Genomic DNA, 26,971 nt, shown 5'->3' on the forward strand with positions numbered 1-26,971 from the left:
GTTTATCTACCAGGTTGATCTTAAATATTGTATAATCAATCCATTATATTATCATTTTCAGTCCCCCACCCCTAATTTCTGGCTCCCATCTTATCTCGCAATTACTTATAACGTCACCAACTAACTTCGGAAGAACCCCCCCCATCCGATTTTGTTTTATATCATAAGTTGCTTAAAACGTGATTAGTTAAAGTTCAGAATAAAATCACGCTTTCTCTTAACGGTTAATTTAAAAAAAAAAAAAAAAAAAATCTTCTGAACGCTATTAAAAGTTAAATTCTTCACTAGTTTGGAGACGGAATGCGTTGTTGTGATAAGTGATTTTTTTTCTCTACTAATTCGCACTTTTTATTTTAAGATTCAAATATTAATAACTACATTTTATTTCAGTATTTAATTTATGTATTTCTGTTGTATTAAATGCTAGCTTCTTTTTTTTTTTTTTCTCGTCCATAAATGTTTATCTACCAAGTTGATCTTAAATATTGTATAATCAATCCATTATATTATCATTTTCAGTCCCCCACCCCTAATTTCTGGCTCCCATCTTATCTCGCAATTACTTATAACGTCACCAACTAACTTCGGAAGAACCCCCCCATCTGATTTTGTTTTATATCATAAGTTGCTTAAAACGTGATTAGTTAAAGTTCAGAATAAAATCACGCTTTCTCTTAACGGTTAATTAAAAAAAAAAAAAAAAAAAATCTTCTGAACGCTATTAAAAGTTAAATTCTTCACTAGTTTGGAGACGGAATGCGTTGTTGTGATAAGTGATTTTTTTCTCTACTAATTCGCACTTTTTATTTTAAGATTCAAATATTAATAACTACATTTTATTTCAGTATTTAATTTATGTATTTCTGTTGTATTAAATGCTAGCTTCTTTTTTTTTTTTTTCTCGTCCATAAATGTTTATTTATCTACCGAGTTGATTGCAAAAATAGATTACCTAATTGTACTCATTTTTAGTTCGTGGGAGGGGAATCTATCACCATACTTTCCCTTAAACAGGTCCGTTGGACTTTTATTAAGTACAATACTTAATAGTTATTTTTTATTTTTTATTTATTTATTTATTTATTTTATTTTTAATGGAGAGTAGAAAACGCATTTTGGATGCGTTATCGGCAGCTCCTGTTACTCTCGCTTCTTCTTATTTGTCCCTCAGTCCTCATTTTTTAAATGAGTGATTTTTCTGACAAAGGGAGAAGAAAAAGCTGTTTTCTAGGTTGGCAGTATTTTTGCGCGAACAGTTGGCAGAGTTGGTGGAAATTTTCTGTTTCTATGTCTATCCTTGTAGCCATGTCACTAGTAAGGGTGCTGGAGGTAAACGTTTTGTCTGGGCTGACGTTATCCGCCTGATAGTCAGGGACCCGAACCTTGGATTAACCACTAAGGAGGCTGTCCTATCAGCAGGTGCAAAGTACTGGGGCTGCTGTATTGCCATTTGGTGAATGGAATCTGGACCATGCAGTAGCTTCTGGTGGGGCCTCTCGATGCCATACTAGTGGGTAATTGTTACGGCTTTACCTTATCATGTGGTACAAAAAAAAAATTCTTCGTTTCTTTTTCTCTCTTAGTCTCCCCTCTCTGTCCTGCTCTAAGTAAATCTGTCGACCTAGTCCACAAATTCCAAAATTTCATCATGACAAGTTTCAAGAAAAAATACACGATTAAACCCGGTTCTCCAACTTCCAACGTAGACCCCTACTACCATGTCTCCTTCTCCAACATCAGGGGTCTACGTTCTAACCTTCCAGAGGTTGAAACCCAATTACAGGAGACTAAACCAGACCTTTTATTTTTAAGTGAAACTGGCATTGGACAGGCTATTTCCCTAGATGAGTTTGCAATTACAGGATACTCTAACTTAACTTCTAAATCTGACCCCCAAGATCGCCATGGGCATGGAATATGTGCCTATATTAAAGATAGCTTTCCATGTGGGAGGGACATCTCCAGGGAAGATCCTAACTTACCCTATATGTGCTTCCGGGTTGCTTTAGCTCACACTACTTCATTTATATTTACTCTCTATCGCCCCCACAACAGCGGAGTTACTATCTTTCAAAGCATATCTGAGAAAATTGACAAAGTCCTTTCTACTTATCCTTCAGCTAACATTCACGTATGTGGAGACTTCAATGTTCACAACGTCGAATGGTTGACCCACTCAAACAAGACCGATGATGAGGGGAGGTTCTGTCATGATTTCTCCATTGCCTATGACCTCACTCAGATTGTTCAGGAACCTACCCGTGTGCCCGATAATGACGGCCAGTATGCGAGCCTACTAGACCTTTTTCTCACAACTTGCCCTGAACTATGTTCAGTTTCTGTTCTGTCGCCTCTTGGATCTTCCGACCACTCTGTTGTATCAATTAAGATAAAAATGAAATGTAATAAGTCCCCAGACGTACCACTTCATCGTACAGTATATCGATACACTAAGGCTGACTGGGATAGCTTCCGTACATTTATATCTGATCTACCTCTGCATTCCATGTTTAAAAAGGATGTGTCCTCTATAGTATTAGACCTAACTAAATGGTTAATTGTAGGTATTGACCATTTCATACCCTCTAAAAAGTTTCAGCAAAAACCTAACAGCCAGCCATGGTTCTCTCCAGAATGTGCTGCTGCCATTGCGCACAGAAATCACTTTTTCCACTGCTTCAAACGTAATAGATGTATGGAAACTAAAGCCGTTTTCAGGACTGCCAGCAACCATTGTAAGAAAGTAATAAGGAACGCAAGAGAGTTGTATGCTCAATCTGTTAAGTCCAAAGTAGCTGAGCAGCGGCTTGGTTCCCACCAGTTTTGGCAAATAGCAAACAGTATCCTGAACAGAAGCATGTGCTCCATCCCAACTATTATCAATGGACCTGAGGTAATCTCGTCAGCATCAGACAAAGCCAAACTCTTTGTCAAGAACTTTGCAGCTAATTCTACCCTTTGCGACCAAGACCGCCAACCCCCAATATTTCCTCCTGTATCAGAAAACACGCTATGTGATATACGTATATCTGTACGTGATGTTGCCAAGCTAATCAAAAACCTTGATTCCAGTAAAGCAACTGGCCCTGATGGTATTCCAATTATAGTACTCAAAAAACTTCAACCTGAACTAGCGCCCATACTTACAAAACTGTTTAAACGTTGTCTTAAGGAGAATAGTTTCCCATCTCCCTGGAAAATCTCATCAGTATGCCCTGTATTTAAGAATTCAGGTGATCGCTCATCCCCCTCTCAGTACAGGCCAATAAGTCTCCTGTGCGTCATGAGTAAGTTGCTAGAATCTGTGTTAAATACAGAAGTAATCAAACATCTCAACAAAAATAACCTTCTTAGTGACACTCAATATGGTTTTCGTTCTGCTAGATCTACAGCAGATGTCCTTACAGTTATATCGCATAGGATTAGCAAATCTCTCGACGGTGGCAATCTTTCTAGGGCAATTGCTCTTGACATATCTAAAGCCTTTGATAGGGTATGGCATAAAGGTTTACTTCATAAGATCGCTAGCTATGGTATAGCTGGAAAAGTCTTCTCAATTATTAAATCATTTCTTTCTGATAGGTTCATAAGAGTAGTAGTTGAGGGGCAAAAATCAGAAGCTCTCAGTATTAATGCCGGTGTCCCTCAGGGATCCATCCTGGGCCCAACTCTTTTCCTGATCTACATTAATGATCTTCCAAATCATATCCTTACATCATTTGTAGACATTTATGCTGACGACACTACCATTTATGGTACCACATCTAAGACAGTAAACGAGCAAGTACTCTCCAATTCTCTCTCCTCTGATCTTGAGCATGTAGTACAATGGGGAAAGGAGTGGCTGGTTACTTTTAATGCATCTAAAACCAAGCTTCTCTCTTTACATCATCAACATTTTAATCCACATCTGTCATCAATTGAAATGAATGGCTCTCGTCTTCAGGAGGCCTCAAGTTTTGACAAGCTTTTGGGCTTGACCATTACTCCTGATCTTAAATGGAACACGTATATCAAATCTGTTGCCTAGGCCGCTGGAAAAATGGTGGGATCTTTCTATCGATCCAGTAGATATCTCACTGCTGATGCTATTCTCTATCTATATAAGAGCCAGGTACGTCCAAGGATGGAATACTGTTGCCACATCTGGGCAGGAGCTGCTAGAAAGGACTTGTCCTGCCTTGATAGAGTTCAAAATAGACTTCGTAGCCTCGTAGGTGATGTCCTTTTCTCCTCCTTACAACCTCTATCTCACAGAAGAGATGTTGCGAGTTTGTCTCTGATGTATCGTTATTTTCATGGAAAGTGTTCAACTGAGCTTCAATCTATGGTCCCCCCTCGCCAAACTTTCACAAGAAACACTCGTCTAGCTGTAAACACTATCAATAATTTCCCCCACTCTTTATCTGTGCCTAAACCTAAACATAGATTCCATGAACAAAGCTTTTTTCTTAGAACTGCACGCCTGTGGAATTGTCTTCCGTTTTCCTGCTTTCCGGCTGACTACAATATGGTTGTGTTCAAGTCTAAAGTAAATAAGTTCTTGATGAGCCGTTCCATATAAGTTATTAAATTTACCAAATTTTCATTACTAATGATTACTATATTGACCAACTTCTACTGTACACTCTTTAACCCTTATCCTTGAGTGGCCTCTGGGCCTTGATAATGTGGTGATACCTTTGTAAAAAAAAAAAAAAATAAAAAAATAACGTTTAAAGGATAAGGCTTACAGACGCCCAATATATTTTACTCGCTGATTTTCTTCCTGTTCTAATTACCAGGTATTTTGCGAGCATATGTATAATGGTTGTCATCTGTTAACACACATTCTTGTTATTTTATCTATTTCGAGATTGTTTATATTAGTGATAAGTGCATACCATAGTTGTCGTTAAGTTCCCCATCAAAATGTCCGCGCCCAGCCTACTCGAACGGACACAGACGCTAATATATACATTTAAAAAGAATTGTACTTATGATTCAGCAGTAAAATTGTGTCGGACTACATCGTGATAAAGAATTCAATTCCGATTTCTATCACTGACACCAGCTTGGTTATATTATTTGTTTTATTTACTCTTTCATCGGATGAATATATTGGTTCGGATTGTTCAACTGTTTTTAATTCTTGGGAAGAAAGCTGGGTCACTCGTCAGCATTATGTTATTCACACCTTAATAAGAATGAGAATAAGAAAATATACGTTTGTATTTATTTCATTCTATTTTGTACATAATAGTAGGTTAGTAGTTGTTATCACCTTGTCGTTTTTGTGTCTACGTTTTTTTTACATTGCATGATATCAAAAACGATGTCAAACCACGTTACATCTATCGATTGGGCATTAGAATGTTTTTTTTAATTATGTAATAATTATGTAATAACCTAACAAAAAATAAAATAGACAGGTCAGACCGCAACAATAAAAAAAACCTGAAGAAATCTAAAAGATATAAGTACAAGAAAAATGGCGGTAAAATAAAGAAGACAAAGTTTCAGGAGTTTGTAATATTTTATGTAGATTTACGACTACTTTTGTATGGCATTTGAACAAGTTTAACACAAAGATAATTTTCACATAAAACAAAATTATTATTCCATTTTATTGCGTTACGATTTATGTGTACAGAAAATAATTATCAGTTTAGAATTTTTTAAATATCAAGGAGGTTGAATTTAATTTTACCTGATTTTGAAATTGCATTAGTATTTTTTATTGTATCTTTAATTTGAATTCAAAACAATTTTAAATGTCGATATTAAAACAACTCAATTGATTTATTTAAATTGACATTTAAAAAAAAAATCTGTTTTTTAAAGAATTATTGGACATATCCACACTTGCATTTTAATCATAAAGTTTTCTTTATTTTGGATGCACTTGCTTTTATATATTTTTTCAAAATATAATCATCCCGTAATATAAAACATTTATGGGACTTTTAATAATTAAATGTTTTACCGGTATTTCGAAATGGTTATTGGTTAGATTTTATACAATTATATTTAATACGAACATTTTTGTTAATTAAACATTAATGAAATATATAGTTTCTTTAAAAAATCTTCGTTGTATTCAATTTCACTAAAATATAAATTATAAATTATAGTTCATAAATATCAAAAACATTTTATAAAAATTAAAAAAATCTGTTATGTATGTTATGATTGTAATTGATAAAAACCTAAATAATCAAGAAGTATTCTATCTTATAATATATGATTTTTACTTGAGTGTTTTTATTAAAAAGGGAAGAGAAATTTATGTACATTCCACAATAATTATCGATTAGGTCGAGGCAATGCAAACAGTATTAAGAATAAATATCACTCTTTGAAAGAGTGATACTTAGTCTCAATACTGTCCCAATATATTTACAACATAAATCTTGAAAATTAGAAAAAAAATGTCATTTTATGTGTAACAATGAAAATGAGCGTAAAGTCAGAATAATTTGAATAACAAGAAACAGTAACAATCATTTAATAAATTAAAACAATAAATGTCTATTGCTAAGATAATAAATATATGAGTAGAAGTTCTAATCACTGTAAAAATGAAAATACAACCCATCTATGAAATTCTAAAGTTTAATTTGATATTGAAATATTTATTTCTTGCTTTATGAAAAATATTTCGGCAATCTAACTCTTATATTTTGTATTACACCAAACCCAATCAACCACACACCTTACAGATTCATTACGCTATTAAATTTAATTGCAAACTGTCCCAAATTGTGTTCATTACTATGAAAGAATTTCGGAAAAATGGCATGCATATGTTTCTGGCAAATTCTATCACTTATATAGTAAATTATCAAATTATCCAGAAAAAATAGTAACGTAACTATTACTGATTTAAAAGTCAATTTGAAAGAAGTTATGACGCACTGTAATCTAATTTCTTATAAAAATACTTAGTTATCTATAGTTATCTAGGAAATATACATATTTTTGAATTCACGATCTAATCCAAACTGATATTCCACTGTTTATTATATTGAATAACAACTTATCCTTATCCTAATTATTTGCTCATGAGATGAGAACGTGCTTAAAACATCATATTTAAGCGCGTTTTGCAACCAGCAAAAGCCGTATAATTATAAAAGTGATCGTGTTTGTGTGCGCTAAAAATGTCTCTGCCAGACTCTACTCTGAATATTTAGGTTACACACTTCAATTTATCAGCTTATCAAAATTATTCTTGTGGTTTAAAACTTTTAAATTTAAGTGATGATATGATAAATATTGTTAATCAAAGCGTACACTACCTTCAAGGTTGCTTTAATTTATGGATTAAGACACACACGACTTAGATAGTAGCATGTGCGTAACACATTGCGTATGTGATAGAAATTACAATCAGAGATGACATGTCATTTTAGGATGTACATAAAAATTGAGAAAAATCTTTCAACAAAAGAAATTGAAAATGATTGATATATGTCGCGATATGATTGAAAATTATTTATATATGTCGCGTGTGTACAATTGATATCATGAATATGCAAATGTTGCAAAATGGGTTTAAACTATTAGATTAGCAACAGGATAGTACATAAGATGTTGTAAAATAATAAAAAGTCGCTGAGTACAAACGTGTTACTCATGGCAATATGGAATGCAATCGCTGTGAATGTTTGACACGCAACTAAATAAAAAACACATAAAACAGAATAGGATTGCATGGAAACGCTTTTTTATGAACTGTTCAATTGATATTTGACGTACTTTTATTCACATTTATAAATATTTAATGTTTTATTTGATGCTAATATGATTTTCAATATAACTAGGGCTATGGCAAGAGAATATTATTTTCATTGTTTTAAATCTCGAGTATATATCCGACAGATTGAGAACCACACCAATCTAGTAAAATCATATATTACCTAATATATAGCCGAGTGTAAAAATTATGAAAAGAATATTCTCTTGTCATAGCCCTAAATATAATCTACCCAAAAATGTTCTGTTTTTACTCGAGTTCATGCGTTGCTTAGTTACTATATTTGAATGTGTACGACCTAGTGTAAAAATCGCTTGATACATCGTCACTAAACATGGCAAATATCGGTAAAAAATACCAGTTTTTATTGAAAATATCTAGGTCAAATATGAATGTACAGAGCATAAAAAAGTTGAAAGATACACATTAAGCGGTATCTTCGGCTCCCGTCTGACCAATATAGTAGATTAATAAATTACGCAACCATTATCCGACATTTGATCTTCAGATTTTCATATCAGATTTCAGTTCGGTCAAGAACAATTTCACAGTTTCAGCTTTTCATTTTTCCAAATATGATTTATTCATTTGATGCTCTCTGATATCAATAGGTAACTGTTTTAACTTTCAGCGTAATCAGATATTGGTGTTTCGTGATAAAGTTGCCAATGGAATAACTTTTAATGTAATTTATTGCGTGCAACACAAATCTAAGATAATAAACTATAAATATGTTCTTGAAGCGTCGCATGCAGTGGTACGATTGATAGATGTTTTCTTCAATTCGTGCATTTTTAGTAATATTAGTATATATTTAGAAATTATAATTATGTTTAGTGTGTTTATTATACAAGCTTATAATTATAAATCGATCGTCCTATTGAAATCACATCACAAGATATCAAGCAAATGAGAGTATATAATCAGTTTTTATTTAAGGAACTTGAGTTATATTTAACGCAAATAAATATCTTATGTAACTGATGTGAAGGATGTCCCAATAAAATGCATACACTCTTTATATGACCAAAAAAACATCATTTATTATATAAAAAAAAATTCAAGCACTACAATACTGTGAACAAATATAGAAACCAGTTAATTATCAAAAGTGGCCAAATTATTGGTCATTGTGGTGCATGAAGATTTGACAATGCTCACTTATTTAATCAAAAACTTTCTAATGAGTTCCATCGGTATGTTGACACATCTTCTTTCAATGTTTGCTTTCAGATACGCATTGTGGATCGCTTTGTGTTATAACCTTATGTTTTACATGCCCACATACACACTCTCCGCCCACAAAAATAGAAAAATGGAGTGGGAGGGATCCGATGAGCGTGGACATTACTCGATATTTCCTCTTCGTCTCAACTATCTGTTTCGCAGGTGACTACCAGGATATACTCGTACGTCATGAAGTTAGTGGGGAAGTGCTCCATCCAGTTGGAAGTGCCATTGCATTTTTTAAATATCTCTTGGAAACAAAGTTTAGCGTATTCATGTAGCGAGTTAAGATAATTTAAAGAGTCTATATATCTTATTAGGACACCCTGTATATTAGTTATTCTTAAAATTCCACACACATCACATTTGCAAGACAATCTCAAATTCTAATCGCCCTACATGCTATGTTATTTTATAGGTAATTTAATATTGACGAATATTAGTCCAATACTTAATTTGCAAACATTTTCAAATCATAAATCATCTTATTAATAGAAGATAAAAAGAATATAAAATTCTATTACTTCTATTATGAATTCAAGCCCACTATTATACACTACTGATACAAAATTTACGACTACATTCAAATCTTTAAAAAGAAACCATTTTACGGACAGATTTTAAACTCGTCCGACATAAGCTTACTAATACTACAATCTAAAAGGTAATGGAAACAAAAAGGTGCATTACAAAAATTGTATGTAAAAATTTGCATTTTTATTAAATTAAGCTTTTTACACATGATCAAATTATAAGACCAAGAGTATAAATTGTGTATTCATGGTAATTCTTGTTTTTAATTCAGTTAGAGATTAGTAAACACTCTGTAAATTTGTTACCATGCATAAAGCAAGAAAACTAACCAAAGTTGAGCGCTGTCGAATTCTAGGATTCCATAAGAAAGGTTTGTTACAACAAGCGATAGCAGCTAAGGTAAATCGCAGTAAAACTGTTATATAGAACTTCTAAAGAACACTTAGAATTATGGAAAAGTAAAATCACTTTGTAAGCGCCCCCAAAAGAATTTCTCCTACATTGAGTAGGAGAATTAAACTGGTTGTTATGAATGACAGAGGACTTTCTTTTAGTCAAATTAAGGCGGTTACATATGTTGATTGCAGTCCATTAACCATCAGCCGACACTTACAACAAAAAGGCATGGTAAATAAAAAGCGTAAACAAATTCCTCGTTTGCTTCCTCGTCACAAAAATGGACACCTTAAGATGTGGTCGTGAATACCACACCTGGGACGCTGAGAAGTGGAAGAAAGTCCTGTTTTCTGATGAGAAAAACATAAATTTGTATGGTCCTGATAGCTTCCAGCGATATTGGCATGACAAAAACATGCCCCTTGAAATTTTTCCACATGTCATAGTGGTGTACGGTCCGTAATGATATGGGTTGCCTTTTCTTAAAGAATGACGATCGAGCTCCAGGTGGTGCAGGGTCGTCAGACAGCAGCTGGTTATGTTAGCATGTTACAAAAAGCATTTTCGTTTATGGAGGGTCCTCGTTTGTGTGGGATGGATGGTTTTCCCAACAGAATAATGCTGCAATCCACAATACGAAACGGACCCTGAGCTTTCTGCAAGAAAATGGAGTCCGTCTCTTGGGGCATCCTGCATGCTCAACGGACCTGAACCCAATTGAAAATATTTGGGCATGGATGACAAGAGAGGCTTATCGAAATAGCAAACAATATTCAACAGAAAGTGAACTTCGTGAAGGCATCTCCAGAAAATTAAGCCGGATCCCCGCACCTTAATAGAAACCCTTATTTCTAGCATGCCCCAAAGATTTTTGAAGTCATCAAAAGCAGTGGAGATGGAACTTATTATTAAGTGTGATTGTTGAATGTTTTCATACACTTTCGTACACTTTTTGCACACTTTTTTTTTACTATGTCATAGAATGTAGGCTCTGGTCTTACAATTTTGATCATCTGTAAAAAAGCCTAATGTAATAAAAATGTAAATTTTGAAAATGAATTTTTGGAATGTAGCTCTTTGTTTCCATAACCTCTTAGATTGTAGTATTGGTAACCTTTCGATTGTAATCGATCCTTAAAAATAGGTTATTTAAAAAAAGAGTCTTAAATTTCTGATCAGCAGCGTATTTCAGAGACGAACCAGTTGAACATATGTTATGTAATGGCCTGATACTTTGTCTGTAATAACCGAACACGTGAAAGACATTTTTCGCATTGATGTAACGTATTAACCCTAATAAAATAAAATTATCTTAGTTCAAAAAATATAATTTTTAAATTTGTATATTTTTATAATTTTGCTTCCATGAATGGTTGGAATTTGCTTCTGTGGCCCCAGTTTACAAGAATTCTGGCGACAGAACTGGCCCATAAATGCTCGCCCCATTAGTTTTCCAAAATAATTGCGTCCATAATAAGCCAAGCTCCAGTCCACTATCTCTCAGTTGCTAAACTTCTGTCCGACCAAGAGTATGGGTTTAGGCAAGCTAAAACTAATTATAAAAACCAAACTAGTTGGCTTGGTCATATCTAAGGCCTTTGACAGGGTATGACACGATGGTCTTGTCATGAAAATCCAATCATGTGTTATTACTGGACGGAGGCTTTACATAGTTTAATCCTTCTTAAATATAATAAGAATAAAGTTTGTTATCGATGGCCGTATGTAAATACATTATGATATAATTGAGAGTTTTCCTAATGAGTCGATCCTTTAACCTTTATTTTTCCTAATATTCATAAATGATCTCATGATAAAATTGCCTTTAAGATGGATATATTTGCTGATGATACCACCCTTTATAACTGACACGAGAGGAAAACGAATGAACATGTATACAAGACAATAGCAGAAACACTAAAAACATACATCCAGTTAGTTGTGGAGTAGAGACAAAAATGGATGATTACATACAATGCTTCCAAGATTAAGCTTGTTTCTTTTTATAACTATAAGAAACCTGCTCAACCGTCAATAGTTATGGCTAATGATACATTACTTGAAAGTACTTCCTTCAAGCTTCTCGGATTAACATTCGCGGAGAACATAAGTTGGAACAGATACATTAAGACGATTACTAAGGATGCTACAAAGAAGATGCGCTCTTTCTACCGTCCAAGAAAGTTACTCACGACTGAGAGTATCCTGTACCCCTAGAAAGCCACCATTCCCCCATGTATGGACTACTGTTGCTACATTTGTGGCTGGTGCATCCGCTACTACTATCTCCCTCTAAGACAGCGTTGGAAAAGAGTCGCGAACCTGTAATCTAATTTCAACCCCTGTCCCATTAACGAAATGTTGCATCCCTCTGACTATTGTACAAGTATTTTAATGGTGGATGCTCCGGCGAACAATAAGCCCTTGTGTCCTCCTAACGGAAATACACCCGACAAGCAGAAAAATCACACCGCTACACATTAGAAATCCCTAGATGTTAGAAAGCTTTCTACTCTAATATTTTTTTCTCTGGGATTACTAGACTTGAAAATTCCCTTCCGGGTTCCTTCTTATATGACTTTGTGTGCTTTGTTTGGGATGAAAATTGAATAAAAATAATGTCAAAAGAAAACAACATCACACTGAAACAACTTTTATCGTTTTATTTTACTCAGTCACTATTTATCGAGAACTAGACGCCAGTCGATAAGACGAGTAAATTAGATTTATGGTAGTACAGGAACATCAATATAGCGTTTGAAACTTTCAACCAAATTATATAAATTTGGTTTTAAGTAGATACCCAACAAGTATTTGTACATATTTAACGTAAATGCAATTATTTTCCATTATTGCAGAGCAAGTCCTCGATATTGCATTGTTCAGATGGGAATACCTTACCAGGAAAGATTTTAATGATGGCTATCCTAAGATTTAAGTGTTCAGTCGAAGAAGGACACCATAGTTAAAGTATATGTCACTAAACAGAATTAAATTGTTTGTGATAGGAAATGTACAAGTAATTGCAGTTGTCTAGATCACTCATTAAGGAATAACGATTGTGTACGAAAAGGCTAATAATACTGTTTTTCAAACATTGCCATTAACGAAAAAGAAATATTTGCTTATAATTTATCTTTACATGGCCAAAGCATAGTGTATACGAAAGTAAATCTTATCCTACAAGAATAAAAATTAAAAATTTTCTGTAGAATATTGTACAATAAACATTTGTAATTACTTATACAAGTATTCGTATTGATTTAAAATTATTTTGATTAACTTTCAGTTTTACAGTAATATGAAAGTCTGCACGTATGCGTTTGGTTGTTCTTGCACCATCGTACATATTGCATTTAACGTATTTCTTTTAATATAAATGTTTTTGGTGAAATTAATCATTCGTCTTTAATGTTGTTCAATTCTACATTGGTGTTTATATTTGCTTTTACCGGTCACAATCTGATAATTATGCCACGGTTGTTATAAATATATCTTGGCAAAACAATCTCAGGAAGCAGCAACTTTATGACAACCTACCTGCCATATCTAATACCATCAGAGAAAGACGTCTCCGGTTTGTTCGTCATTGTCTGAGGGGCAAGCATGAATTGGTGAGTGATGTATTGCTATGGACTCCACGACACGGACGCGCAAACAACGGGCGACCTAGATTCACGTACATTCAGCAAATAGCTCACGACGCCAACTATGAACCTGAAGATCTGAGCAGCTGATGGAAGACAGGAAACTCTGAGAGGAAGAGTCACATTGGTCCGGACAAAGAGCCCGTCATGATAATGCTGATGATTAATATTTTCTTATACTGGTAAATCAGATTATTGCAGATAAGTCATTACATATTTTATATATGCTACGATATTTATGAGTAGATTTTTATTAGACACTAGCAACATTTTCTATTTCCGTCCTGTTATGTTATACATTTCCACTTACTAGAATAATAGACACGAAGTGGAACACTTTACCAGTAAAATAGTCTTGAATCTTATAATAATTTTATGAGTTTTATATTGTAAATCAGCTTAATATACTTATCTACATTAGTTTATACTAGTGTATTTTTATACATTTATTAATGCCACCCTGTTATTTTGACATACTCCTTTCAGTTGAGACAGCCCTTTAATCCTAAATGCCTAAAGTTCCCGTTTCCCTATCTGTTAGAATTCATATGTGTGTGTTTTTAAACGAGATTTATTCTTACTTATGTTTAACTAACTTACTGCTCTGGTTAATAGTAAGGTTTTGCTATTAGTTTATAAGTATTTGTGCTTGTTATGTTTAAGTCTATGGTTGATATTTCTATACGAAATTAGATTGATACCAGTAATGTTAAAATATTCATCAAATACGTATGTCCTAAATACTTAATGCACATTTTTTTTAGTAAATACATTCTTAAGTTATACGTCTTCTCTTAAGATATTTAGTAATGATTATTATCACATGGTGATTCAATACATAAAGACTTAAAATAATCGGTTTACGTTCAATTATAATATTTATTATTAATTAACTATACCAACCACTAATTGTTATTTTACGTCTGATATATCTTTGACAGGGTATGGCATGAGGGTCTTCTCAGGAAAATTAGATCATACGGTATCACTAGTAGAATACTTAACATAATTAAATCCTTCTTAGATAAGAGAAATATTCAGGTTGTCCTCGACGGTCGCACATCTAAACAATATGATATAAATGCGGGAGTGCCCCAGGGTTCTATCCTTGGACCTCTATGCTTCCTGATATTCATAAATGACCTCCCCGACAAAATTGCCTCTGAGATGGGTATATATGCTGATCATACTACACTCTATGGCAGGCACGACAGGAAGACGAATGAACACATTTCTAAAGAAATGGCAGAAGCACTAGAGGAAGACCTCCAATCTGTAGTGGAATGGGGACAAAAGTGGTTGGTCACGTCCAATGCCGCCAAGACTAAACTAGTTTCCTTCATTAATTACAAGAAACCCTCTCTACCACCTATAGCAGTGACCAACGACTCTTTATCTGAGAGTACATTTTTCAAACTCCTTGGCCTAACGTTCACAGGAAACATGAGCTGGAACAATTACATTGAAGGCATTGCCAGGGGCGCTGCAAGAAAGGTGGGCTCCCTCTACCGTGCTAGACAACTACTAACACCCGAAAGTATCCTGTACATCTATAAGGCAACCATTCGCCCATGTATGGAGTATTGCTGTCACATTTGGGCTGGTGCATCTGCTACTAGTCTCTCGCTCCTTGACAAGGTTCAAAAGAGAGTTGCAAACCTGATAAGCCCTGAACTGGCATCTAAGCTTCAGCCTTTGTCCCATCGACGAAATGTTGCATCCCTCTGCCTGTTCTGCAAGTATTTTAATGATGAATGCTCTGACGAACTGCAAGCACTTGTGCCCCCAGGACGTGAGCACCCTCGACAAACCCGACAGGCTGCTACGTCCCACCCCCACACTGTATAGATCCCTAGATGTAAAATATCTTTCTACTCCAATAGTGTCTTCCTCAGAACCGCCAGACTTTGGAATTCGATTCCAGGTCCCTGCTTCCTCAACAGTATTGATGTGCAGAAGTTCAAGTGTAACGTGAACTGACATCTTGCTGCGCAAATCCCTACATAGTACCCCAGTAGTTGTTGCCCCTGATAGTAGCCCCTACACCAAAGTGGCAATCTGCCTTGTTTAGGGTGAAAATGTAATAATAATATATATATATATATATATATATATATATATATATATATATATATATATATACACACAAGCTAGAATATTTTACGAAAAATACAATAAAGATATAAAAATTTAAATGAGGAATGAAGTTTAGATTCTTTCAATACTAACTACAGTGGACACATGGCAGACAAAACACTTGCTTATCCGACTTTCTACAATAATGTTTATTATTATACAAAATAGTCAGCTATATAACGGTGAAAAATCTTATTCAAATTGTTTAATACAAAACGGAAATCATCAGCTGCTTACCATGTATATATATACTAGCATGAGCGCCCGGCGTTGCCCGGGTGTTCGGATGTGTATGCTGAGCAAAAAAAAAAAAAAATTTTCTCAAATCTCAGTACTCGGTATTTCAAATTTCGAGTATATAGACTAAAAATTGACAGAGTTATTGCGTAGGGAAATGTACACAGACAGACAGACAGACAGACAGACACGTTCACTTTTATATATATATATATATATATATATATATATATATATATATATATATATATATGGGATCACATTTAGATGACATTTAACGGTTAAAAACATTGTATTAATACAGACATAGACTTCACATAGAAATTCAATATGTACTACTAGCTGGTCATAATTTCAAATATTACCAGTCGGTCTTATTCAATATGGTAAACTTCTATAACATTTGTGACGGAAGTAACTCGTCTAAGCAAATGGTATTTAGAGGTGACAGCAGGAGACGTAGTCAGCAATCATATTTTACTATGATCACACAGATGAGATCTGCAACTTTGTTAGTTTCACATTGTTTCGTGCGACATTCGTGTGTAGTTTCTAATTCCGTAGATTGAACTTTCGCATTTACCACAAATTTACGTAAAAGCGAACATCTCTATTCGGAATCCCCTATTTAGATCCGATAAATATTAGTGAATGTTCGCATACTTTATCGGATTAGAGAAAATATCGAAATAAGGAGAACTAAACAACATAGCATCATCCAACAAAACAACAAATGCTGTATAGGAGATTATATTATTACGTGCCATAACTTATATGTGTATATATTCCATAACGGCGTACACGTTTAATGGTTGGGTTTTTCTTTTCCTCTGTATATTCGGGTACGTGTAAATGCGCGTATGTATATATGTTGTGTCATTCAGTTGATCATCTAGTGTTTATATTTTAACAGTTATGCAGCAGTTCTAACAGGAACCGATTTACGTGGACGTATCGAAGCAGTTGTATACAAAGAGTTCTTTAAACAGATGTAAATAACACAACACGTACCTGAATTATTTATGAATATTTATTCTCATGATCTAGCTAGCATTTTCAGAAATTACACGTTCTTATTTCTTGGCTGTCCAAAGTGACGCCGCTCCCCACGTCAGGTTGGTCGTCTGTCCTCTCCGGTGTACAGTTAGCGACTCATAGAAACTTTCCAAAACTAACTAAATAACGTGTTTCTTTACGTCGCATCATTATGTGTCTCAGACCAACCTAATTTCCCCATCTAGTTATTTGTTTATTCAAACCCCAAAATAGTGTTTACATCTATTTTCTAATTTCACATTCCTTTTGCGATGCACACGTCAATCATATTTTCCCCAATTATCTTTGTATTCTTCTAATCATAATAACTGATCCAGCGGCCATCCGTCGCCCAAATTAATTAATTAATTAATAATAATAATAATAATAATAATAATAATAATAATAATAATAATAATAATAATAATAATAATAATAATAACAATGTTTTGACCCTTGGCTGGTTTTACCACAGTTAACACAGATACTACGGTATTATCACTGCTGAAAGCGTCATAACATTACACTCCTTTTCCCCCTATTTTCAAAAATGTACGGACTACATTTTTCCTGTACGCCTTATTCTGTTTTTTTTTCATAAGTGCAATCTCTAGATTTCTCCTCACCGGCTAATGAAATGTGAAAGTGAAAGGTGAAGCTCTATCCATATAAAAAAATAAAAATGTATCCCTTTTTTTAAGCGATTTACTAACGGTCTCTTCTAATTTTATTCAGACAGGAATTTCCCCCGATCTCTTGGCATATCTCATTTTTAATACTATTCTTATACGCCACCAGGGTAAGAAAATTTAATTTCTTCTCTTTTTTTTAACTCCATCTCAGTCCTTTGTAACCGACTGATCTTATGTCATTTCGTTGGAATAGGTTACTCCTCCTACGACCGAATACACCCTGGTCTATTCGCGCCATAATCCATGAAGGCTTCTTTTGCCTGTCCACATCGACAATATCTTGTCGACTAAATTACTGACTTTTTCTTCCCTTGTTTAGCCTGACACGCTTCTTTTCATTCATATATATATATATATATATATATATATATATATATATATATATATATATATATATATATATATTTAAATATATATTTAAGTTTGGTGGTTAAATTCTAAAAAAACAACATATGGACACATATATTCGATTTAGAATTTATTGTTTGACAAAAGGAATACATAGAAGGGGTTGTGGTAATTTCCTTAATCCATGGATTTTCAGTAATCGTTCATACATCAGATGAAATGAAATGCGATTAGCAAAATGTTCAGCTGCGAATGGACGCTTATTTTGTTATTCAGCACAATTATTGAAAAATAGTTTTTTGGGTGGTTGTGGATAATTATATAGAAAAAATTATACTAAAAGAGAAGTTGATACAACCTGGGCAGTCCATTATCGGAAGGAGGACAATGTCTTCCGGGGTTATAAATGCAGATGGGCAGAAAATAGGTGCAGGAGAGAAGGTAATATTCCCATATAGCAAAAGCGTATTGCTCCTTATTGATTTTTTGAAAGGTAGACGGGGAAGTCGTATTTGTTGGTGCGTTGAGTGTGCGTTGGTTGGTGTAGTCCAAACGCTTTCTCGATATTGAAGTGTATCCAATGTTGGGTTGATATACCATTACATTGTAATTATCTCCGTGAGTAATAGTATTTGACCATTGAGTTATGTATGCAATGGATCTCGAAATCAATAGTATGGGTAGCAAAATTGCAAAATAATCCGGGATATGATATTCAGAAAGGTGCGTTGGACAATTGGCTTCTAGTGTGTGTCCTGATAGAAAGATAGTTCGCTTTCCTGTTGAAATGGGTGAGGGAAACCTTTTAGATAAAGGAAAGAGGAGAGTTGGGTTAAGTAGAGAGGGTAAAGATAGGGGGGAGTTAAATTTGGGCGAGAACACAATTGGTTAATGGAATTTTTCGGGGTGGGGGTAATTTGTATTTTAGTATACTTTAAAAGGAGTGCCCTCTTGATTTTAAGTTCAAATGGGAAATGGATATTCTTGTGATTTTCAATGGGAGTGTGGGTGATATGGGGTGCGTGTGCTGTTATTGCTGTGCGGATGGGTGAGTGGGTGAAGTGGATATATATATATATATATATATATATATATATATATATATATATATATATATATATATATGTGAACAAACAGTTAATGAAATATGTTAAAAAAAACACTTTGAAATGAGTTAAAAACATATTTAACCTGAAAAGGAAACACTAGATAAATGGATAGTCCTTAATCCGCGGAGTTTCGAAGAAATACTCTCCTTCTCATCAGAGGGTAGGAATTATCAAAATGCGGGATCGGATTTTGCATGCAGAAGTATTTGATGAAACAACAAATAAGTAAAAGATCTTACTTGAAAACAAAATAAGTTCAGCAGAGGGAATATGGTAAAGAAAAAAGTTATTACACATTAATGGATAGTCTGGTGGAAGATAAAAAAATCCAGTGACGGTAAAATCCAAATGGAAAACTTCAAGAAAGTTAAAAGCATTTCCATTTGTACAAGTAAAATCCAAGGAAATCCCGTAATTGGAAGAAGATGGTCCATAATAATCCAAAAGCAGAAATTCCTGGAATAATTCACAGAAATGTGTACAAGGAAAAAATAATATTAATAAAAGAAAAATAAGATGTGCTTTTCACTCTACTTCCGAGACATAACTATAATATACTTTTACAGTTACTCGCCGAATAATATGGACATACTTTAAAGAAGAAATAAACGTATAACAAACGACTGTTACATATGAACGCTTCATATTGTAAATATAATGTTAACGCTTTCCATCAGCAAACAAAAACATATTTTTTTAGATTATTTCTTATTCTAGATAAAAGTAATGATAAATAATTAGGAAAATGAAAACTAGATGAATAAGTATTATTAAGATTTTTTCCGGCTAGTGTTATGCCCCTGAGTGTCATTTTCACAGCATTTCGTGGATGTACCTATTGACCTTCTACAAGTCTATCTTGTCGAACTCGAAAATGTTTCTGCCGAACTCGAGAATTTAGACGGAATTTCTAACAGAACCGTTTATTTAGTGCATGGGAAAGCATACTTATTTTGTCAACCAAGTCTGGCTAGAAGTAATAAGCAATTATATTTTACGGTTGTCCATACTGAAAATTAGAATTTCCACCTGCTGGAAAATATCTATTTTGCGATTAATTTTTCCAAGTACTCAAACCATTCCGCCAGGGGTCCTTGGAACCACTGTGTTTATCTTGAGTCTCATTTTCACAAAGTGGTTGTATAGATATAGATATAAAATTTACTAGAATTTAAACATGGCTACGATTTTTGAAAATTGAAACGGTTAGGCCTGTTACAGGAAAAAGGGTTGTCCCTTTCCATGTAAATAAGAACATTAGATATGTAGAAATGAGATTAGGATAAGCCGAGACTCGACCATTGTAAGGAAAGTATCAGAGATATAATGTTAGAAATCGGAATGTTGAATAGGTCTATTGTTTAAATCTATTATATATAAGATATTGTTTATATTGTAATATGAATTGATTGTTCATTCATTACAGAACTGAATATTAAAAATGTCAGCTAAAAAGATTGGACAATACAAATTTAACATATATTGTAAAAAATAGGTTTGGTTAAAGATAGGTTAGATGAGAATTCTTTATTGTCAAAAGTGTGTTTGGAAAAACGTGTGCTTAGCCATGTGAATTTGTCTCGTTGGGAAACACACTTCCGACGTCATAGCAACAGGGAGATTCTTAATATAGAAGCTAGAGTCTGTCAGATCAGGGTAGCAATTGAGGCCGAACAGTTGAGTCTGCTAGTCAGTAGAGATCAGAAGGGTCAATCAGTTGGCAGTCAGTGGTCAGCGGCCATCTTGGAAGCGAAGGGTAGAAAGATTAAACTATGTAGAACAAATGTGAATTCATGACGTAATACTCATTCGACTGGTCCAATCAAATAAAGAATCACCATAGATTTTTGTAACTGTTGTTTTCAAGTCATCAGAAAAGGTCTATGTTTTTTTACAATATCACGACAGCTGATATTTGAACTTAACGATAAAGGCTTCGTATAATTAACTTCTGATTAATGTTTAGTTTTAAAATATGTAAATAAAAAAGTAATAATTCGCGCCAATTTTAAATGGCATTTCTGTTATCATAAATTGAACACATTAATGATTAAAAAAATAAATATAATGGTGAGTTAAACCCGGCTTTGTACAAGTGGCTATTCGAGTTGTAGTAGAATGCCGTACCACTAAGATATATCTCCCGATTGTAATAAATTTGTTGTTTTTTTTTTTAAAGAAGAAATGAATTGCTGAAATATTAATATTCGTGTAACGTTAAATATTTCTCCTGTAATTTTTATTTATCTGTAAGGGAGAGAATATATTTTTAAGATGTTTTTTTTTTTCGATTTTCGATGCTTATCGGATGATTTCCTGTACAGGCCTATCTAAAAACACTGCCAAACATATAAATTAGATTTTTTTATATTTGACGTTTCGGAACCCTCTGAGTAACGAACTTGCACTCACACAAAGTGACTTTATATAATTAGATGAGATTGCAGATGATATTTTCATGGTATAAGTGGATTAACATTTGTCTAAATTTAAATTTTGTACTTTAAATATGAGTTTAACTCAAAAATAGAATATTTATAAGAAAAACAAAAAAACAAAATACACTATCACAACGAAATATGTGGAAATCCTTAGCATTGCAAATATTCACGTAAGATTAAGTTTCTATTTTACATTTTACTAGTCACTGTAAATGCTTTGCGGTAACCAATACCCTAACACCATCTTTCGAACCCTTATATACATTAACAACTTTATGTTGTCCTTAGTACGAGCTATTTCTTCTACGTGAATTCATATAATGAAAATGCTGCTAATAATGGTTACGCAAGATACATGTCTGAATTAAATGTAACCAGAATTTACCTTTTTACGTTAGAGTGCAGTAGAACAATATTTAAGTAATATACTTAATATCTACAACTCCGTATATACTATAAATATGTCCAATATGCTATTTTATATCAACTTACTTATACTGGATTTTCGATAGCTTATACCTTACTTTCAGTTATAACTGCATTGACATGTACTTTCATAGTTTTATCTCTACTTAAGTCTTTTCTGAAAATCTGTATATCCTGTCGGTGCTGATGGGCCCGTAGATCTTCTTATGTAATCCGTCTATGAGAAAGAAAAATCTGAAGCTAAACCTGGGATAAGGAGGCCTCTTCACTCCTTGACGATGACTGTTCTAGAGATGGTGACTCGAACAAGTTACCGGTTTGTAAACCTAAACTGCTTAAGCAGTAGGTAGGCTCTGTCTATCGCCCGGTTTTCATACTTCTGCTTTGCTTAGATGCAGACGTGCAATCACAGTTACTCGACAGAAATACCCAGTGGTCGACCTTATTTCGGCAACAAACGCCATTCCCTGTTCCCACCACACCCAGTACTCTAAAACTGGACATTTAAAGGTGCTTGAGCGTCATATGCAGTTGAATTTGGTTGATTTTTTCTGATGGGTTTAGGGTACCTGTGGTATTATTACTCCCCGGGAGGGTTACTTGGTTGATGAACGTCTTGGGTACGCAACCAGCTCCACGGGGAATAAACGATATCAAATGATATCTAAACGATAGGTACATGCTGGAAACATCAACGAAAAATGGTCGATCCGTCGTCGGCTATAACTGTCTAGCATGGGTCGCATTATGTGTGATCATTGCAGGCATCTTTCTGTCGTCGGCATTAATGGCATGCTGAAATCGAACACTTGTATGAAAACAGCGAACGAATACATTTTTATAAAAATAAACATAATTTATTTAAGAGTTAACGAGTAAGAAACATATTTTGTTGACCCATCGCGTTAAGCGATTAAACCTCCACTGTTTTAAAACAATGAAATTCTATTTCATTTCTCATTTTCTCCATTGAAAGAGAGATAAACGGAGTGAAAGACAGAAATAGAGAGGGGAAGAGAGAGAGAGAGAGAGAGAGAGAGAGATAGAGAAAAGTATGCGTTTTACACAATGTTTTAGTTTTCAACTTCAGATATCCGCGTGTAAGTCTGACCTTTAAAAGTTTCATAATACCTGTCATTCAAACCCAACCGACATGGTCTAACGTTCCCAAACCCACAAAACACCTGCATAAAACGTTTTTAACTTCATCAAAAAGTCAGGCACAAGGTTAGAAGCTAGATATACGGGTTATTTATGTAGCTGCTCCCAGCTCCTTTAAAAGGGGCTACGTCATTGTGCAAATACCGGATTGAGAGTATCTGGCTTCTGTTTCCGACTGATAATACAGGTGCGCACCCACTTCAGTAGCGCTTAAAGCGGCTACTTCATCAGCAGTTGCATAGTTTCAGGATGATTCTAGTGCAATGACAGGCATGAAAAGGGGCCCATCTTCTATCTCCCATGGGCTTTCCCGAGACGAAAAGGCGATGTTTACCTTTATCACAGCGTGATCAGCATTTCGTAGTGGGATACGGTATCGTTACACAACCAACTGTTGTCAAAAAATAGGTCTAGAAGTGAGAAATGTTAATCTTGATCTGGGAAATTGTCGCAAACGTAATTGTCTGTGATAAGGAATGAACTATACAGAAGCTATGTGTTATGCTTCCAACTGTGTTTGTGTAAGTAGAGAATCTAAGCCAATCACTGTGGTGAACATTGAAGTCACGAAATACATGTATTTGTGCGCTAGTATCGAGGGAGGGTTCTGTATCTATGGTGTCAGAAACTTGGTCGATTAGCCTTGAGTCCCGGGTTGATGGAAAGCGGTTGAGAATATATAATAGCTAATATTATGTTGCATGTTAAGTCTAAAGCACAAAAAGTCCTGGTCGTCTGATTCAAGATTTGCCTACCTAGTAAATGGGAGGGTGTTTCGAATATAGACTCCAAGTCCGTCCGTATATCTCTCTGAGTCCTTACGACATAGTGAAAGATAACCAGGCATGTTAAAGTCATTAGACGGGATAGAGGCGTATAGGTTAGTATCACTTTTTGCTAAGATATCAAAGGTATTTGCTCGAAGAAATGATTCAACATCATCTAAGTTACTTCTTAGTCCGCGAAAATTCCGGATTGCAAGCCTCAAGGGAGGAAGCAAATAGTTTTTATTTGATTTTAAGCCTGATTTAATCCTAATTTTGAACTGCCATTTTATTTTTAAAATTTCAGGTTCAGGGTGAGAGGTTCTGGGCAAATCTCTTTAGTAGAATACCTAAGGTTCAACACAAATAGACCATCAGCCGACTCCTCATCTATAGTTTGTTTTTCTACCTGTAGGAAAACTGCTACTTTAGTATCCGTTTACAAGAATTCTGGCGAAAGAATTGACCCATTAAATCATCGCTCAATTAGCCTCCTCCCACTTTACGCCAAAATATTTTAGTCTATAGTTAATCAAGCTTTAATCCATCACTGATGCCAAGACTAAGCTTGTTTCACTCAATAATTACAAGAAACCTTCTCAAACACCAATAGCTATGGCTAAAGATACATTATCTGAAAGTAAATCTTTCCAACTCTTCGGCTTAACGTTCACAGGAAACGGGTTTAAACAGATACATTGAAAGCATTACAAGGGCCGCTGCCCGGAAGATGTGTTCTCTCTACAGTGCTAGAAAGTTACTAACGCTGAATGTATTCTGTACTTCTACAAGACCACCATTTACCGAGGTATAGAGTATATGAAAGTCGCTTACCTGATAGGTCCTGCACTGTCCTCCAAGCTTTAACCTCTGTCCCATCGACGAAATCTTGCATCGCTCTGACTGTTCTACAAGTATTTATATGGTTGATGCTCTGACGAACTACAAGCTCTTGAAACCTGTCGACGTAAATACCCTCGACAAACCTTACTATCAGCAAAATCCCAATCCTACACAACATATATCCCTGAAGGTAAGAAGGCTTTCTATTCCAATAGTTTCTTCCTCATAACTGCTGGACTCTATCACTTCCTTTCGGCTTCCTGTTTTGCTAGCTGTAATTACATGCAGAAGTTCAGGTGTAATGTGAACAGATATCTTACTACTCAACTCCGTGCATGGTATCCCTGCAACTTATGTCCTCCGATAGTATCCGCCTGCATCAAAGTGGGACTGTGTCAAAATGGAATAATATATATATATATATATATATATATATATATATATATATATATATATAAAAGTGAAAGTGTATATGTGTGTCTGTATGTCTGTTTACATTTCTCTACACTATAACTTTATCAATTTTCGATCTACACTCGAGATTTGACATAAGAGGAATTGAGATTTGGGAAAATCTTATGATCGGTTTTCTGCCAGAAATTTGGCTGTTAAGAGATCAAAGTTCGAAGGTTTGACGGCTGAGAACTTTACCAAACGCCTTCACGAATTATGGGTCTAAACACTTGAAATTTTAGATATACGTTCTTACGACATGGATCTTACTTTATAATTAAGTTTGAACCCAAAACAATAAATGCTAAGAAATCAAAATTGGGGGCAAATTTTTTTTAAAAAATAACCTCTACAGTCTCTACCAAATTAGCCAATTTTTGGTCTAAATATTCGAAATTGTACATAAAGTGTATTCAGATAGAATGTAAGTTCTTTACTCAGTTTTTGGCCGGAAATTTCGCTGTCAAGGGGTCAAAGTCCATTTGCTGTCTCTAGCAAACTATTATGACAATTTTGGGTCTAAATATATGCAATTTTAGATTAAGGGTACGCAGACATGCAGCAAGCTTTATAGTCAGTTTGCGGGCAAAAGTTTTGTTGCCAAGATGTCATGGTTGAAATACTTGACATTTGCAGACTCTACTAAACTCGTCCGCAAAATTTAGGTCTAAACACTTGAGATGTATTCTGTAGGTTACGGAAAAATGGGTCTAACATTTTGATTTGATCTGAGCCGCAAGCCATAAATGTTAAGGGGGTCCAAATTTGCGTAAAAGTTTAAGAAAATTTTACTTCTGCAGTCCTTACTAACTTTTCTCTATAGTAGTTAAGTATATTACATATGCACACATTTTAATATATAAATATGCACATACAGTTAGTAACAGTACATAGGGTCCGAGCAAAGCCGAGCTGAACTGCTAGTATATCTATAAAAGCGAAAATGTCTCTGCGTAGGCGTGGGTGTGGGTGTGGATGTCTGTCTTTGTGTGTACATTTTCCTACACAATAACTCTGTCAATTTTCTGTCTACAAACTTGACCTTGGACATACGGGGTACTAAGATTTAGGAATATCTGTTGAACTGGTTTTCGGACGGAAATTTTTTCTGTGAATGGCTATTTGATCTTTAAAAACTCTACCAAACTCCTCCGCCAAATATGGTCTAAATATTTGATATTTTAGATATATGTTACTTGGACGTAGATCTTACTATTTAATTTCATTTGAGCCCAAAACAATAAATGCTAAGGGGTTATAATTGGGGTCAAATTAAAAAAAATGACCTCTGCGGTCTCTACAAAATTACTCAGCAAAATGTTTGTCTAAACACTTGAAATTTTACAAAAAAAGTATTCCAACATAGAGCAAGCGTTTTAATCGGTTTGGGGCCAACATTTTTGTGGCCTAAGTGTCAAAGTTCAAAAGAATTTTACTTTGTTGGTCTCTAGCAAACTATTAAGCCAATTTTGGCTCTAAACATTTTAAATTTTATATAAAGGGTATTTGGATATGCAGCAAGTTTTTAACCAGTTTGTGGGCGGAAATCTCGCCGCCAAGAGGTCAAAGTTGAAAGAGTAGACTTTGCAGGCTCTACCAAATTCCTCCGCTAATTTTAGATGTAGGTTACTTGAAATATTTTGAGTTGATTTGACTCTAAAACAATAAATATTAAGGGGACAAAATTGGGGTCATTTTTTTAAATATGACATTTACTGTCCCTGCCAACTTTTCTCTGTGGTAGTTAATGAAGCCTATTATACAGAAAGGCATTACGGTACATA

General features: G+C 34.5%; 1 protein-coding gene across 2 annotated transcripts in view; it reads right to left on the bottom strand.

Moving 5' to 3' along the window:
• LOC145268573 (metabotropic glutamate receptor 3-like) overlaps positions 1–26,971 on the bottom strand; it is a 1,374,385-nt gene that overhangs the window by 536,287 nt on the left and 811,127 nt on the right. The window lies entirely within an intron of this gene.

The sequence above is a fragment of the Euprymna scolopes genome, chromosome 4 (assembly GCF_053919585.1).
Source record: "Euprymna scolopes isolate OS-2025 chromosome 4, ASM5391958v1, whole genome shotgun sequence".
NCBI classification, from domain to species: Eukaryota; Metazoa; Mollusca; class Cephalopoda; order Sepiida; family Sepiolidae; genus Euprymna; species Euprymna scolopes.